At 44.6% G+C, this 16,711-nt stretch overlaps 1 protein-coding gene and 1 pseudogene across 7 annotated transcripts in view; both read right to left on the bottom strand.

The window, feature by feature from the left end:
- spdl1 (spindle apparatus coiled-coil protein 1) overlaps nt 1-16,711 on the bottom strand; it is a 164,474-nt gene that overhangs the window by 61,554 nt on the left and 86,209 nt on the right. The gene's annotated exons all lie outside the window — the stretch shown is intronic.
- LOC148319689 (uncharacterized) lies at nt 9,337-11,568 on the bottom strand (annotated as a pseudogene).

The following is a 16,711-nucleotide window of genomic DNA, read 5'->3' as shown; positions in this document are numbered from 1 at the left end:
TCCACATCCCCCGCCCAACAACTCGCCTCTGCAGAGGAAACAATTGCGGCTGAGGGTCCAACAGACCTGCAGATCTTCACTGATGGCTCCACCCTCAACGGTACGGAGAACGGAGGAGCCGGAGTGGTCGTCTTTAGAGGCAACACAGTGATCCACTCCTGGCACGCGCCTACTGGAACCTTTAGCAGCTCTTTTCAGGCAGAGAAGACTGCCCTGATCGCGGCCATCTCTTGGCTCGAGCAGAACGACGACTGGTTCTCAGCCTCCATCATCACAGACTGCAAGTCACTCCTTCAAGCCATCCCTCCTTTCCCTCAACACCTCAATTGCGGCCTTCCCCTCCTCCAAGAGCATTCGGCTGATCTGGGTCCCGGGACACTGCAACCTTGCAGACGAGCAGGCCAAACTTGGCTCTGCCCTCCCCCAACCTGCCACCCCGCTGGACCCACAAACCCGGCTCGCCATTATCCGCAGGAGCTGCAAACCCCCTCCATCTACACACCCCCGCCTAATTTCCCTCACCTCTTCCCGCCCCAATCCGGAGGAAGAGTCCCAACTGCCAAAGAAAGACCTCGTCGATCTTATCCAATTCCGGTCCGGTCACCATCCTGCCCTCCGAAGATGGCAACATTTGACGGGGAAAAGCGAAGATGATCGGTGCCGTATCTGCGGTGAGGAAGAAGAATCGGCCGAGCATCTATGGCTGCGGTGCCCTGCATTCCAGTCAGCACGATACCATCGCCAGATGGGGTTCTCTTTCGAAGAACTAAGGCGCCTCCCACAAGCGAGTCTAGCGCTTCTGAGGATCATCCTCAGGCGACTCGAGTGACTCAACAACAACAACAACAGCTGAGGACATTTTCAGCTCCGTCGTTGGAGCGCTGGACAGAGTCGGAGCGGACTGGTCACGCGCCGTAAGCCTGGCTACTGATGGTGTGCCGTCAATGATCTGTAAAAAGGCAGGTGTTGTGACAAAGTTCAGAGATAAAGTACAAGCCGCAAATGGGGGAGGTAATTTTTGGACATTTCATTGCATTTTGCATCAGGAGGCATTATGCAGCAAATCGCTAAGAATGGATCACGTCATGGAGGTGGTTGTCCGAACTGTTAATTTCATCCGAGCCAGAGGTCTCAATCATCGTCAAATTGACAGCTTTCTCAGTGACTGTAACATTATCCATGGTGTGCCTTATAACACGAACGTCGATTGGTTAAGCAGAGGTGCTGTGCTGAAGCGCTTCTTTGATTTACGTGACGAAATCGGGCAATTCATGGAGAAAAAAGGTAAACCTGTTAAGGAATTACAGTACCATCTGTGGCTGCAGGACCTTGCCTTTATGGTTGACATCACTGAGCACTTGAATATTCTTAACAAAATGTTGCAGGGACGCAAAAAAATCGTAACACAGTATTATCAGAAATCAGAAATCCCTTTATTGTCATTGTACTCAAGTGTGCAACGGGATTAGAGAGCTCCCCTCTCCAGTGCAATACAACAATAATTCAGATAAATATATAAATTAGATAAGAGAATAGTTAGTGCAATGGAAAATAATAGGGTATATAAAAACACATCACGTTGCTGTTCTGCAAGGTACGGGTGGTCGTGTGTGTGTGTGTGTGAGTTTAGAATGGAGATGGCTCTTGGGAAGGAACTGTTTCTCAGTCTATTGGTCCTTGATTTGATGCACCTGTAGCGCCTGCCAGAAAGCATCAAGTCGAACAGGTGTGAGTTTGGGTGGGTATTGTCTTTGACGATGTTGAGAGCCCTTCTGAGGCACCGGGCGGTGTAGATGTCCGACAGTGAGGGGAGAGGGCAGCCAATAATCCTTTGCGCTGTTTTGACTGTCCTCTGGAGCCTCACTCTGTCTGCCTCAGTGCAGCCGCTGTACCAGTTGGAGACACAGTACGTCAGCAGGCTCTCGATGGACGAGTGGTAGAAGGCCAGCAGCAGCTTCCTGTCCAGGTTGAATTTCCTGAAGACTCTCAGGAAGTGCAGACCCTGGTGGACCTTCTTTACCACTGCTGTGGTGTTGTGTGTCCAAGAAAGGTCATCTGAGATCTGTACTCCCAGGAACTTGAACGTGTGGACCCTCTCCACGCCTTCGATGCAGAGGGGGGGCGGCACCGTCTTGTTCCTCCTGAAGTCGATGACGATCTCCTTTGTTTTTGCAATGTTGAGTTGCAGTCTGTTGTCCTCGCACGAAGCCGTCAGTCTCTGGACCTCCTCTCTGTAGGCTGTCTCGTCACCTTCCGAGATCAGACCGACCACTGTCGTGTCGTCAGCAAACTTGACGATGGTGTTGTTACCGTGGGCTGGGCTGCAGTCGTAGGTGTAGAGGGCGTATAGGAGAGGGCTCAGCACGCATCCTTGAGGGGAACCGGTGCTCAGCGTACGGGTGGAGGACGTGTAGGGGCCGAGCAACACAGTCTGGGGTCTGTTGGTCAGAAAGTCCTTAATCCAGCCCAACTCAACCCAATTATGACAGCATACGTGCATTCAAGTTAAAGATCGGGTTATGGGAGACGCAGGTGGCAAGCGGTGACTCTGCTCATTTTCCCTGTTTAAAAGATATGTGCGCAGCAAGCGTTAATTCTGACGTGAAACGGTACAAAGAGAAGATTTCAGGGCTGTTGATGGAGTTTGAGAAAAGATTTCAGGTTTTTAGCGAACTCGAAACAGATTTTGCAGTGTTTCGCTCACCATTCACAATCAAAGCTTCTGATTTTCCCGTTGCCATGCAACTTGAAATCATTGATTTGCAGTGTGATGTAGAACTGAAGGACAGACTTGCCTCTGTAGGCTTGGACACATTTTACAAGTACCTCCTACCAGGCTATCCCACATTGACAGCACTAGCTGCAAAAACATTGTCCATGTTTGGGACAACCTACCTTTGTGAGCAAGTTTTCTCACTAATGAACATTAATAAAACAAAGCTGCGCTCAAAGCTCACACACAAGCATTTGCATGAGATTCTGAAATTGGCTGCTTCTCAGGACATGATGCCTAATATTGATGCACTTGTGCAGGATAAACGATGTCAAGTTTCAAGGGCAAATTCTAAGCAAGACGAATAATTGCTGTGAAAGTTATTCATTTGTTCAAATTGCTTTCCAGATGTCGAAAAACAGTGTTTTTAAGTTCCACAAGGCTGTTACTAAATGTTTTTGGAACATTGTTACTATCCCAGTGATCAGTTTTATGCACAACACACTCAAATATATGTTTAACTGTGTAAAAGTGTTGTTAAAATTCCACATACTTTATTTATGTTCTTATGTTGTTCTCTTGTTCATAATATATTGTTCATAATGTAAAAGGAAAATTCTGTTAATAAACATTTTGATAATTTACTTATTCTTTGCACTGATTATTAGTATTAGTGACTAATACAAAGGAAAAAAGTGGGCTTATTGTTAGTTCTTTGTAATTTTGCAATGAGTTTACTGGTCCGGCCCGCTTGATCTCATATTAAGCTGTATTCGGCCCGCAGACCAAAGGGAGTTTGACACCCCTGGGCTAGACATTAAGGGAAGTTGGACTTTGGAACGGACCTTTTAATTGGAAGAAATTTCAGTCGTGGACCTCTGTGACTTTTAATTGAATACCTCTGTTATAGAGTATCGAATGACCGTTCACGTCTTTGGGAACACCCCTTCTCCAGCAGTCGCCATTTACGGCTTACACCAGTCTGTCCTACAGTGTGAGCCAGAGTGCGATCCAGATGTTAGACAGTTCATCACTCGCGACTTTTATGTGGACGACGGGCTCAAATCCCTACCTACTGTAGAAAAGGCGGTGTCACTTTTACAAAGAACCCGTGACACACTTGCAAAATCAAACCTAAGATTGCATAAAATTGCAACAAACAAAGGAAGTTTTTGAAGCCTTCCCATCTCAAGACCATGCTAAATATCTGAAAGACCTAGACTTTGAAGCCGACTCTGTTCCCATGCAGCGTAGTCTCGGCATTCTTTGGGACATTAAGAGGGATTGTTTTTCCCTCAGAACATCAGATTAGATTAAGCCCTTTACCAGGCGTGGCGTTTTATCGACAATAAACAGCCTTCATGATCCATTAGGCTTCGTAGCGGCAGTCACTATTCAGGGAAAGTACATCCTCCGTGAACTTATTGTTGAAAATGGCGATTGCGATGCTCAATTGCCGCCGGAAATGGAAGAAATTTGGTCGCTTTGGAAAGACTCACTTAAACAGTTGTCTGAACTGTCAATCCCAAGAGTGTATACAGACATTTCCCCTTCTAGTGCTCTAAAAAATTAGCTGTGTGTTTTCTCCAATGCGTCTACCATGGCAATTGCAGCAGTAGCCTATATAAAAGTTACAGACGCAGAGGGAGACTGTCATGTTGGCTTTGTTATGGACAAATCAAAGTTATCACCAGGCCCAGATCAGACCATACCAAGATTGGAACTTCGTGCCGCTGTATTAGCAGTACAGCTCGCAGATCTAATTTCAGATGAAATTGACCTTGAGTTAGACAACACTACATTTTACTCAGACAGTAAAGTTGTCTTGGGTTATATTTACAATGAAACACGTAGATTTTATGTCTACGTTAGCAACCGTGTCAACAAAATCCGCAGGACATCCCAGCCAAGTCAGTGGCATTACATAGTCAGTAGTCAGAACCCCGCATATCACGCTACTCGCCCAGTTACTGTGTATCAACAAACTTTGTCAGTGCATGCAAAGAACTCAAAACCAGTGAAGAGAGGCCAAGATTGAGGTTATGTATTTTTCTGGACTACAAGGTGCACCCTCACATAAGCCTCTCCTTTTTGGCGAAAAAAAAAAAGAAACGACATACAAGCCACACAATGCTATAAGCCGCAGTTTTCTATGTTGAAAAAAATTGTTGTTTCCTGCATGTACAGAATGATTGTGCAGTGTGAATGCACATAAAGGTACATAAACAGATTCTTAAAACAGTGCCTTTTTACACGGCTTTGCTAATTAAAACAGAACAGAAAGGGTGTGAAAAAAAAAAAGAAAAAACTGATTTATTGAGCATTTTTTCTGAACTATCGAGCGCCCCTACCGGTGAAAGAAAAATCCACAGAAAAGCCACACCATTGTATTAGCTGCATGGTTCAAAATCTCGGAAAAAGCGGCTTATAGTACGTTCAATAGGGTAATCCGTCTTCCAAGATCCAGTTAGAACACGAGCAGAAGCATTTTGCACCAGTTGGAGTTGCTTGAGGGAGGACTGGCTAACTACAAAGTAAAGTGCATAACAGTAATCTAGCCAAGATGTAACAAAGGCATGGGTTACTGTTTCTAAGTGCTGCTGGAATGAAAGGGCTTCATTTTAGCCAACTGCCGAAGATGAAAGAAGTTGGATCGAAGAACAGCACTGATTTGTCGATCTAATTTAAAATCACTGTCCAGTTTAAAACCCAAGGTTGAGACTGATGGCTTTAGATAAGTTGCCAGGGGGGCAAGGTTGAAAGGAGAAGGGCCACTGGGACCGAACACCATAACTTCTGTCGTCGTTTCGTTGAAATTTAAGAAATTAAGTGACATCCACGTTTGGATACCCTCTAGACAGGACAAAAGTGGTCACAAGGAGAACGTCTTTTTTGCTCAGCGGGACACAGATCTGCCATCCGCATAGCAATGGAAGGAAATTCCATGTTTTTGTAAGATGGAACCTAGGAGCAGCAAGTATAACGAAAATCGTACCTTGTGGAACACCATATGACAAAGGGGCAAAGCAACCTAGGTGAACACAAAAGGTCCTGCCAGTGAAATAGGATTTAAACTACTCAAAAGCGCAACCACTAATGCCCACCTGGTGCTGTAAACGATCTAGAAAAATACTGTGGTCCATGTCAACATGAAGGAGGCCGAAACTTTGGGCAAATACCAGACTCTGTGTGTGCGCTGACTATGCCGGTCTGGCAGGCAACATAATTCTTGGCCCATTGACAGGCGTCGCGGGTGATGCCATGCCATATAAACTTCTCAGTCATCAGCTGAGCAGATGCACATCTGGATGGCACCCATCCAGACAGATCGTGAATTGTCTCGAAAACGAGGTAGTGTAATGGTGCAGGCGCGAAGGGGCGAGAACGCCAACGCTGATGTCACAGAGCAATACAGAGCAAACTTGGCCGCCAAATGGCACATCGCAGCAGAGGCCAGTGATCGTGGTCCGGTATGCAGGCATGATTGCATCGTTTGCCTGGGCATCTGCAACAGCATGGTACTCGATTCCAAGGTGGACCGCGATGATTTCGAGCGCTCTCATTGGTCTGCCTTTCGGGTTGTTGATAGGCTCACTGATTGCGCTCCACTTCTGGGGTACGACAGTGACAGCTTTGGTGTTGCTTCTACTATGCAACCTTGCATGTGAATATTATGAAACTGGCATTCCTGACATGTTTATAAATGATGGTGCAACGTAAATTGAAGGTGATATGGTGGCCTTAACATTTGTAGCTGGAAATGTTTAGTACAGGGTTGCTCACACTTTTTCAGCATGCGAGCTACTTATAAAATGACCATGGCAATGATCTACCTACTACAAAAATACAAATTTATTTATAAATATAGAGTATTTTTTGTACAATGTATGTTGATGTGCCTTGCAGAACCGCATGAGCCAATCTTGCACAACACAATTAACTATGTACATTTTTTTGTCATTGCCTGAGTTTACTCTGATAACTTGCACTGAATTGAATCAGCCAGGGATGCGTAGTCCGGACAGTAACTGCTGAGTGACAGCCTCAAGCACACTTCCAAATGATCGTCAGTCATGGTTGAGCGGTATTTGGACTGAATGATCTTCATGTGAGAAAAGGCTGACTCAGATAAATAAGTGGAGCCAAATAATGCAGTCAAGAAGGTAGGACATTTCCTCATGTTGGGGTACTTAACCTCTGTGAGTAAGTTCCAGAACTGTCCATGAGCTCTGAACTTCAGCTCAATGTCGGCTTGCAGTGTCAAAATCTCATCCCCCACTCCAGAAGCGTTCAGGTGAAACAGTGTTGCAATTTTTGATGCGAGTGAATCCACCTCGGTATCTTCCCGAAAAGGATAGCACATGAATGTAGCGACTGGCTCGATCGAAGAAAAGTCTTGAAATTGTTTGTCAAACTCTGATAGAAGATTGTCAATCTGCTCTGTGTAGCGTGCACTAGCAAGTTTCACGCAGGCCTTCCCTTGCATCTCCAGCTCTGACGCCAGGTTCTGGAAGTTTGCCAAATCATGGCGCTGCAGCTTTGAGAAGAGATGTCCCATATTTCGTTTGATCATATTGATCACTGTTTTGTCTTTTCCTTGCAGCTCCAGATTGAGGTCATTCAACATGTTTGTCAAATCGGTTAAAAATGCCAAGTCTAACAGCCACTGACCGTCACTTAGTTGCTTGTATTCTGCATGGCCATCTACACTGAAAAACTCCTTAATCTCCGGACATAGCTCTCGAAATCTTTGCAGGAATTTGCCTCGACTAAGCCATCTCATGTCAGTGTGCAGCAACAACTCAGAGTGGTTGCAGTTGCCTTCTCCAGATGTGCACGGAATAACAGTCTTTGAAGAGCTCTGGCACGAATAGAGCAGGTGATCTTCGTTGTCACATCCATAATCTCTTTCATGTGGAGCATTTTAGCGCATAAAGTTTGTTGGTGGATTATACAATGGTAATTCAAAAAGTCCGGGAAGCATCGTCCTGCCTGCACTTGGCAATAAATCCATTCAAGTGGCCAACCATTGCAAGTGTGCCATACGTGGTGATATACACCAATTTGTAAACTGGGAGCTGGGTTTTATCAATAAAGTTTTGGAAATATGTCCTCTCCTCGCGTCTGTTCTTTTATGGACAGTACTGTTAATAGCTCTCCTTTTGCAGTGATATCAGAAAAACATCATACGAATGAAAATGCACATTTGTGCTGTGTCACTCACGTCCGTAGACTCGTCCAACTGCAGTGAGAAACACTCACAGTCTGCAATGTCTTTCCAAAGTCGCCCGGTCAAATCCTCTGCGATGGCTTCACAACGCCATGTGACTGTACACCTTGACAGCTGGACAGCATTGATCGAAGATACTATTTCTGTCTTGTTTTTAAAGTCTCGAAACAATGAGTCAGCTGCTTCAATGAATGCCTCCTTTACCATTTCTCCGTCTTGGAAGGATTTCTTGTTTTTAATGATGAGATGACTCACCCGGAACGATGCTTCGGTGGCGGCTTTCGCTTCTGAAGTCATTTGTGTGAAAAGGGACTGCTGTCCTGACAACTGGCTTTTTAATTCATTAACCTTTCTCTTCCTCAGCTCGCTTTTCGGTGGAAAGTCGATATCATATTTTCAATGAATAGTCCGAAAATGCCGCTCCACATTTCCCTTCTTTGGTAAAGTGATGGTAGACTGGCAGATGAGGCAAACGCATTTAGAAAACATCATCGTGAAAAAAAAACTCATCCCATTCCGTATGAAAGTGATACATTTTTGTATTTTTACTTGGTCCAGCACCCCCACTCATGTTTATACCCCCCTTGAGTTCAAGTATATATTCAAAAATATAACGAGGGCTTTAAATTGGATGTAAACAACTTGCAAGATTGTTAGTTGTGGTGCACTTTGCACCGTTGTTTGCGCATGCGTCAATCAAATGACGGATAATGATTGGCTGACGTCTATTTTTTTAAATGTCAGGCGATCAACCCATATTACCTTCCCGATCGACTGGTCGATCGCGATCGACGTAATGAGCACCCTTGGTTTAGTACATATTAAAATGGAACCAACAACTCCTGTATTCAGAATGCAGACTGCACGGTGAACAGAATGAAATAATCTATAAATAGACAAATTAGCACTTGAAACATATTTTGCCCTTCTTAGGGTCCAGCATTTCTTTTAGAAGACGATGAAATCAGATGAGCAAAATCAGGAAAAAGCACCTTGCTAAAGGAAACTGAAATATACTTGTACTGGTTGTTATTTTACGTTATGTAACCATTATTTACCCTAAAAATTTCATTAGTATGCACAATTAAACAGTATAAAATTGTCAAACTAAATCAAAATGAATAATAATTAGCTTCCGGTTATAAAACAAAAACTACCACTTTATTCTTCCTGCAGCTTCATGTCACTTAGTCCTCTCAAGCAGTCGCATCCATGTTCAACACGGTTTGCAACCGCCAGCTTCGGCGTGGGAGGGAGTTGGCGTCAATGTCAGATAAAGACCTCATCGAACACCGGGGCTGTCCGAAACGGCATGTGACGTCAATGACTCGAGTGAAAAATGGAGAGAGCAGAGGGGGGCGTGGCCATCTTCTTTTCCTTTCGGCTTTTCCCTTCAGGGATCGCCACAGCGAATCAGTTGCCTCCATCTAACCCTGTCCTCTGCAGCCTCTGCCCTCACCCTAACTACTTTCATGTCCTCTTTAACTACATCCATAAACCTCCTCTTTGGTCTTCCTCTAGAACTCTTGCCTGGCACTTGGTAACTCAGCATCCTTCTGCCAATATACTCACTATCTCTACTCTGGACATGTCCAAACCATCTCAGTCTGGCCGCTCTGACTTTATCTCCAAGGGCCCTAACATGTGCTGTCCCTCTGGTGTACTCATTCCTGATCCAATCAATCTTGGTCAATCCCAAAGAGAACCTCAGCATCTTCATCTCTGCCATGTCCAGCTCTGCCGCCTGTCTTTTCCTCAGTGGCACTGTCTCCAGACCAGACAACATCGCTGGTCTCGCCAGAGTTCTATAAATCTTTCCTCTCATTTTAGGTGAAATTCTTCTATCGTACATCACGCCTGACACTTTTCTCCACCCGTTCCAGCCAGCCTGCACACGATTTTTTACTTCTTTTCCACACTCTCCATTGCTCTGGACTGTAGACCCTAAATACTTAAACGCCTCCACCTTCTTGGTCTCTTCTCCCTCCACTGGGGTCCCTCTCATTTATACACAGGGACTCCGTCTTGCTTCGGATAATATTAATTCCCCTCCTTTCCAGGGCAAACCTCCATGCTTCCACCTTCACCAGTTCGCTAGTCTCATTACAGAACACAATGTCATCTGCAAACATCATAGTCCATGGGGATTCCTGTCTAACCTTGTCTGTCATGCTGTCCATGACCATTGCGAACAAGAAGGGACTCAAAGCTGATCCCTAATGTTGTCCCACCTCCACCTCTCTCATTGGTCTGCCTTCCGGGTTGTTGAAGGCTTGGTGATTGCGCTCCGCTTCTGGGGTACAACAGTGACAGCTTTGGTGTTCCTGTCTAACCTCGTCTGCCATGCTGTCCATGACCATTGCGAACAAGAAGGGACTCAAAGCTGATCCCTGATGTTGTCCCACCTTCACCTTGAACTCCTCCGTCACACCTATAGCACGCCTCACCACTGTCTTACAGCCCTCAAACATGTCCTGCACCACTTGAACATGCTTCTCTGCAACTCCAGACCTCCTCATACAGAACCACAGTTCCTCTCTGGGCACCCTTTCATAAGCTTTCTCCAGATCTACAAAGACAATATGCAGCTCCTTCTGGCCTTCTCTGTACTTCTCTATCAGCATCCTTAAAGCAAATATTGCATCTGTTGTACACTTTTTTGGCATAAAACCCGACTGCGGCTCACAAATGTTCGCCTATGCCCTCAGTCTAGCTTCCACTACTCTTTACCAGAGTTTTATTGCGTGGCTCATTGACTTTATTCCTCTGAAGTTGCCACAACTTGGCAAATCTCCCTTGTTCCTAAAAATGGGCACCAGCACACTTCTCCTCCATTCTAAGTCTAAGATCCTGTTGAACAACCCAGTCAGAAATTCTACTGCAACCTCTCCTACACACTTCCATACCTCCACAGGTATATCATCAGTGACTTTCCGCTCTTCATCCTCTTCAACGCTCTTCTCACTTGGTCCTTACTGATATTTACTACTTCCTGGTCAACAGCAGTCACCTCTTCTCTTCGTTCTCTCTCATTTTCCTCATTCATCAACTCTTCAAAGTACTCTTTCCATCTTCCCATCACACTACTGGCATCTGTCAACCCACTTCCATCCCTATCCTTCATTACCCTAACCTGCTGCACGTCCTTCCCATCTCTGTCTCTCTGCCTCGTCAACCTGTACAGTTCAGTCTCACCCTCCCTACTGTCCAACCTTGCATACAAGTCATCATAAGCACCATGTTTTGCCTATGGCACTTCTACTTTCACCTTCTGCTGCATGTCCCTGTATTCCTGTCTACTATCTTCAGTCCTCTCACTGTCCCACTTCTTCTTAGCTAACCTCTTTCTCTGGGTCCATTTCTGCACCTCCTCATTCCACCACCAAGTCTACTTATCTCCTTTCCTTCCAGATGACACAAGGACTTTCCTGCCTGTCTACCTGATCACATTTGCTGTCGTTGTCCAGTCATCTGGAAGCTCCTCCTGGTCATCAAGAGCCCGTCTCAACTCCTTCCTGAAGGTCATACAACACTCTTCCCCTTTCAACTTCCACCATTTTGTCCTCTGCTCTGCCTTTGCCCTCTTTGTCATTTTCACCACCAGAGTCATCCTACACACTACCATCCTATGCTGTCTGGCGACACACTCACCTACCACTACTTTGCAGTCACTGATCTCCTTCAGATTACACCGTCGACACAAGATGTAGTCTACCTATGTACTCCTACCTCCACTCTTGTAGGTCACCCTATGTTCCTGCCTCTTCTGGAAGAAAGTATTCACAACAGCCATGTCCATTCTTTTTGCAAAGCCAACCATCTGTCCTTCTGCCCTCCTCCCCATCACCTCTTCATCACCCCTGTTTCATGCACCAACATGTCCATTGAAGTCTGCACCAATGACAACGCTCTCATTTCTAGGGATGCTCTCAATAATTTCATCAAGATCCAACCAAAAGTTCTCCTTCTCCTCCAGCTCACAACCGACCTGTGGCGCATACCCACTAACAAGATTGATCATCACCCCTTCGATTCCTTTCTTCAGGCTCATCACTCCGATACGCTTTTTACTTCCTAACAAACTCCTCTTTCAAAATAACTCCTACTCCGTTTCTCGTCCCATCTATACCATGATAGAACAACTTGAACCTGCTCCTAAACTTCTAGCTTTGCTCCCTTTCCACCTGGTCTCTTGAATACACAGTATGTCCATGTTCCTCCTCTGCATCATGTCAACCAGCTCTCATACCTTTCCCCGTCATAGTTGCCATAATCAAAGTCCCTCCTCTCAGTCATAGACTCTTTGTGTTCCTCTTCACACATCTTCCTCCTCTCCTTCTTCAAGCAACAGTGGACCAATTTCCACCAGCACCCTGTAGGTCAGCAGCACCAGTGCCGGTCGTTGTTAACCTGGGCCTCGACCGAGTATGGGAGTCAAATATTTGATTTGCATGTTTGCCATATTCCGCATTAAAAGTAGGCGTTTTTGAAGTCGCCACTTATTACCTTATTTCTACAAAATGAATAGATAAAAAATAAAATAACGAGTTTCCTGATTAAAAAAATCTAGGAACTGAGCATGTTAGTAAAAAATGGTCCATTGGATCTTGTCCTCCTTTTAATATGGTCAGTCTGGGATCTTGTCCTATAAGTCATGTTTTGATTTATCCCCCACACCCCAGAAAAAAAAAACAACCCAAAACATCTTGCTACATAAATGTGTTGAATATGACACATTCTACTCCTGCTAACATAAACACATGTGACAAGGATTAACATCCTTATTGTAAAGTTCATAAAACACGACGTTAAGCTTTCAACTGCTTTAATTCACCGCCATCTTCCTCCTCCAGGCGAACACACAACACACCAGAGAGCCACACAGGTTCTCGCGATATCCGCGCACAACATGCGGGAAGTTAACAATCTCCCTCTTTCTTTAAACAAAAAAAATAAAATAAGAAAAGTGACAGCAATCCTGAACATTTATAAAATGCATTTAACAAAACACAAATTCAAGGAAAAATTCACATAACAGGTATAACATCACTGCACCAATACTCCTTCTTCTAGGGCTTTAAGAAGCATCAGGGGAGAAGCACCTTTTTTTGTTAAGCAGTCAGCAAGTTGTGACTTTGCATCTGACCAGTGCACTTCTTTGATTTTGTTTACCTGAAGCAGTTCTTTGATACTGCTTATTTCTAACCTAAGTCTCTTTTCTGTGACCTGTTTTGTGGATTTGAGAGCATCAAACAAGGAATGGTTATCAGTGACACAGATGAGAGGAAGAGTATTCAGGTCGGCTTTTCCAGTGGTAAGCTCAGAATAGAGTGTAGCCAGGAACATGGCATTATCAATACCATCTGACATAGCCAATGTTTCTCCTGCCAGTGTACTCCTCACTACACGTCTGATTTTCTTAGATTGCCAAAACAAAGGTGAGAATTTTCCAAATTTTCCCGTGAGAGCTATTAAAGCCCCACCCTGTGTGCCTCCATCTGGAAGATTCCCCAGCGAAGCATCACTGAAGACAGTCAAACTCAAATCATCATTTTTGCCCAAATACTGAAACTTAAGTGTGACTTTCTCTGACTTAAGTTTCCGTATCACCTTGTTGGTTTCATGTATGGACTGAACAGTAGCATTTTTAATGTTTGATGCCAGGCTGCATGTGTCAAACATAACATCAGGTCTTGTTTGTTTTGCAACCCACAAAATCTGTCCAATTTTGGACCTGAGCTGATCTCTCGCTGACTCATTGAGTGCAGCATCTCTCTGTACAGCACGCGCCTTCTCTAAAGGGACTGGTTGTAGGCTGTCAATGTAAGTGTTCTGATGCACCTGCACTACACCGTCAACAGTTGCAATGTCCATCCCCACATGTGAAAAATTCTCATGTTCTTCACGGCCCACATGAAAAGCAGACTTAATTACAGGGATAACATTGGAAACAAAGTTTCTTGACCCGGCCCAAAGAAAATCATCTACATGACACGCCAATAATCCTATGACCAAAGATTGCTCATTCTGCCAATAGAATATTGCAGGGTCAACTTGTGATATTTTACCACCAGTTTTAAGCATGAGTTGTCTGACTTTGTTGTACCAATAGAGGGATGCGTCCGCAAGTCCATACACGCATTTCTTTAGTTTCCAAAGAACGCTGCTTCTGTCCACACCAGCTTCTTGTGGGGGGCGAATGTAAATGTCTCTCGAGAGTTCCATTCCTTGTAGAAAGGCTGACTTAATATCCATAGAATGAACCGTCCACTTGTTTTGACATGCCACAGCTAACAGCAATCGAAGCGACTCGGATGCGCATGTGGGAGAATCTTTTTGCAACTCGTGAATATTGATTTCCTCAAAGCCTCTCGCCACAAGGCGAACTTTGGGTACAATACCATTAGCAGTTTCTTTCAGTGTACAGACCCATCTAGTAGAAACACATTTTTGACCCTTGTTAATGATCTCCTCATAAACATTGTTCTTTTTCCAGTTATCAATCTCTTGCTGTTTAGCCACATCAAAAGAGATGTCTTTGGTAATGAGTACATCGGCATCAGTGTTTTCACAATCTTTGTGAAGATTTTCAACCTGTGACATATCTAATGCTTGTCTTTGTCCCTCACTTCCATTAGGTTCTAGCTGCTGCAAATTGTACCAATTTTTGTATTGCCCCTTGGCCTTTCCTGCTCTGCCTAAAACTCTGGCAGTGTACTGAGTATCATCATCTTTGTTTGTAAATGTGACCACCTGACCCCTTTTTAATTTTACATCAGTAGATGAAACAGCAGGAGTTACATCACTCTCTGTTTCTGGGCCCATCTCATCAGTCTGTCTGTTCGTGTCTTTATCATTTAATTCTGTGTTTTCAGTAATTTGTTCTCCTCCATGAAGACTTTGTTCATCATCTGAATTCTCTAACACATCAGTCTGAACTGTATTTTCATTTTCTATACCATTGTTGGGAACACTGCGAAGTGCAGGTTCATGCTCATTGTGTGCATTTAATTTACTTAGCCTGGATTGATGTACTCTGACAAGAATTCCGCCATGTCTTACGAACACAACGGCTCCATCCTGACCTATAACTACAGCAGGACCCTTCCACTCTGAACTATCCTGTCGCTTATAATACACTTTGTCACCTGTTTCATACATTTCATCTGTAGGTCTGAGCTGCTTACGTAACGCCCTCCTAATTCTTTCAGAGCATTCCACCTCTGTGAAAGCTTTTCTAGCAGCATGTAATGCTGTTAAATGTTGCCCTACTCTAGTACTCATATTCGCACTCTCAAGAGCAGGTGGTTTATCAATTAAGACAGACGGAAGATTGGGACTGTGTCCAAACACAAGCTGGTGTGGACTATAACCATGCACATTGATCAGACAGTTTTTTGCCATAAGAGCCCAGTCTAAAGCAGTTTGCCAGCCACACCCATTTTCCTTTTTTACTTTCAAAAGTGTCTCAGTCAGAGTCATATTGTGTCTTTCCAACAAACCGTTGCTCCAGGGACTGTATCCTGCTGTAGTTTTCGTCTCAATGTTGAATTTCTCCGCCATGTCTCTAATCTCCTCATTATTGAACTCTCCACCGTTGTCCGTGAAGATCCGCTTGGGGGCACCGTGAATACATATCCACGAATGAATGAAGGAGCTGACTATATCCGAAGGTTTCTTAGACCTCACGATGTTTCCAGCGCTAAAACGTGTAAAGTGATCGATGATGTGGAGGTACCACACACCAGGTTCCAGCTCATGTAGATCCATTGCCACTGTTTCATTGTATTCGGAGGCTAAGGGCAAGCCAACTGCCGGTTTGGGCTTGGTCCTGCGGTGTTTCTGACATATCTCACAGTCACGAATGATGTCCTCCAGAATGATCAGGCAGTCTTTGTCATTATTTCCAGAGCTTTGAACAAGCCTCTGCAGCCGGTCTGCGGAGGCATGACCAAACTGCTTGTGAAGCTTCAGGAGTACTTTGCGTTTTTCTCTAGTAGACATCCCTGTTGTGACAACAAGTACTTCACCTTCATTGCTGCTCCCCTTTGTATTTCCATCTCTTATGTCCACACAGTAGTGTCCCGAACTGGTGAACTCAAGAGGCACTTGTTGCTTAAACATGACAACTCTGTCATTCTCCATGTCTAAGACAGTCCCTGCTTTCTTTAAAGACATTTTGCTCAACAATAAAGGAATATCAGCAGGAACAACTTCTGTTTCAATCTGACATTTTGTTTGTCCAATCTTGGCTGGGATCTTTACTTTTCTATTGGAGTGCACCACTTGCCCATCTCCAAATCTAAAAGGCCTGCAGCTTGGAGATTGTGTTTGCTGTAGTTTGTTCAGTTGACTTTGGTTCAGTTCTTTCAGGTAACAATCCAGCCACTTCTCACCACAAACAGTTCGGGTGCATGCAGTGTCAATTATGGCCGATCCCAGTGATTCAGCCAAAAATATCTCAGAGTTGGTCACAACCTTGGTAAACAGTGTGATGTTACACTCCTCCACACCATCACCTTCCATCAACTTGACTTCATTCCTCCGATGAGGACAATCCTTCGCCCAATGATACGTGCTTTGACAAATAGCACATTTTGTTCGCTTGCCATATTTGTCGAGTGGATTTGTACCTTGCTGTGGCGGCCGCTGTCCACTCTGTGACGAGACGTTGCTTCTCCTGAATTTTTCTTTTACTCTTTGCTTTTGATCCGTGTAAAAGGCGGTATCCTTCATCTCACTGCCGTTAATTGCGCCGGTGATTTTCC

Source organism: Idiotropiscis lumnitzeri, chromosome 17 (genome assembly GCF_059441095.1).
Source record: "Idiotropiscis lumnitzeri isolate Australia: NSW breed Sydney's pygmy pipehorse chromosome 17, RoL_Ilum_1.0, whole genome shotgun sequence".
Lineage (NCBI taxonomy): Eukaryota > Metazoa > Chordata > Actinopteri > Syngnathiformes > Syngnathidae > Idiotropiscis > Idiotropiscis lumnitzeri.
This window is presented reverse-complemented; position numbering and strand designations above follow the sequence as displayed.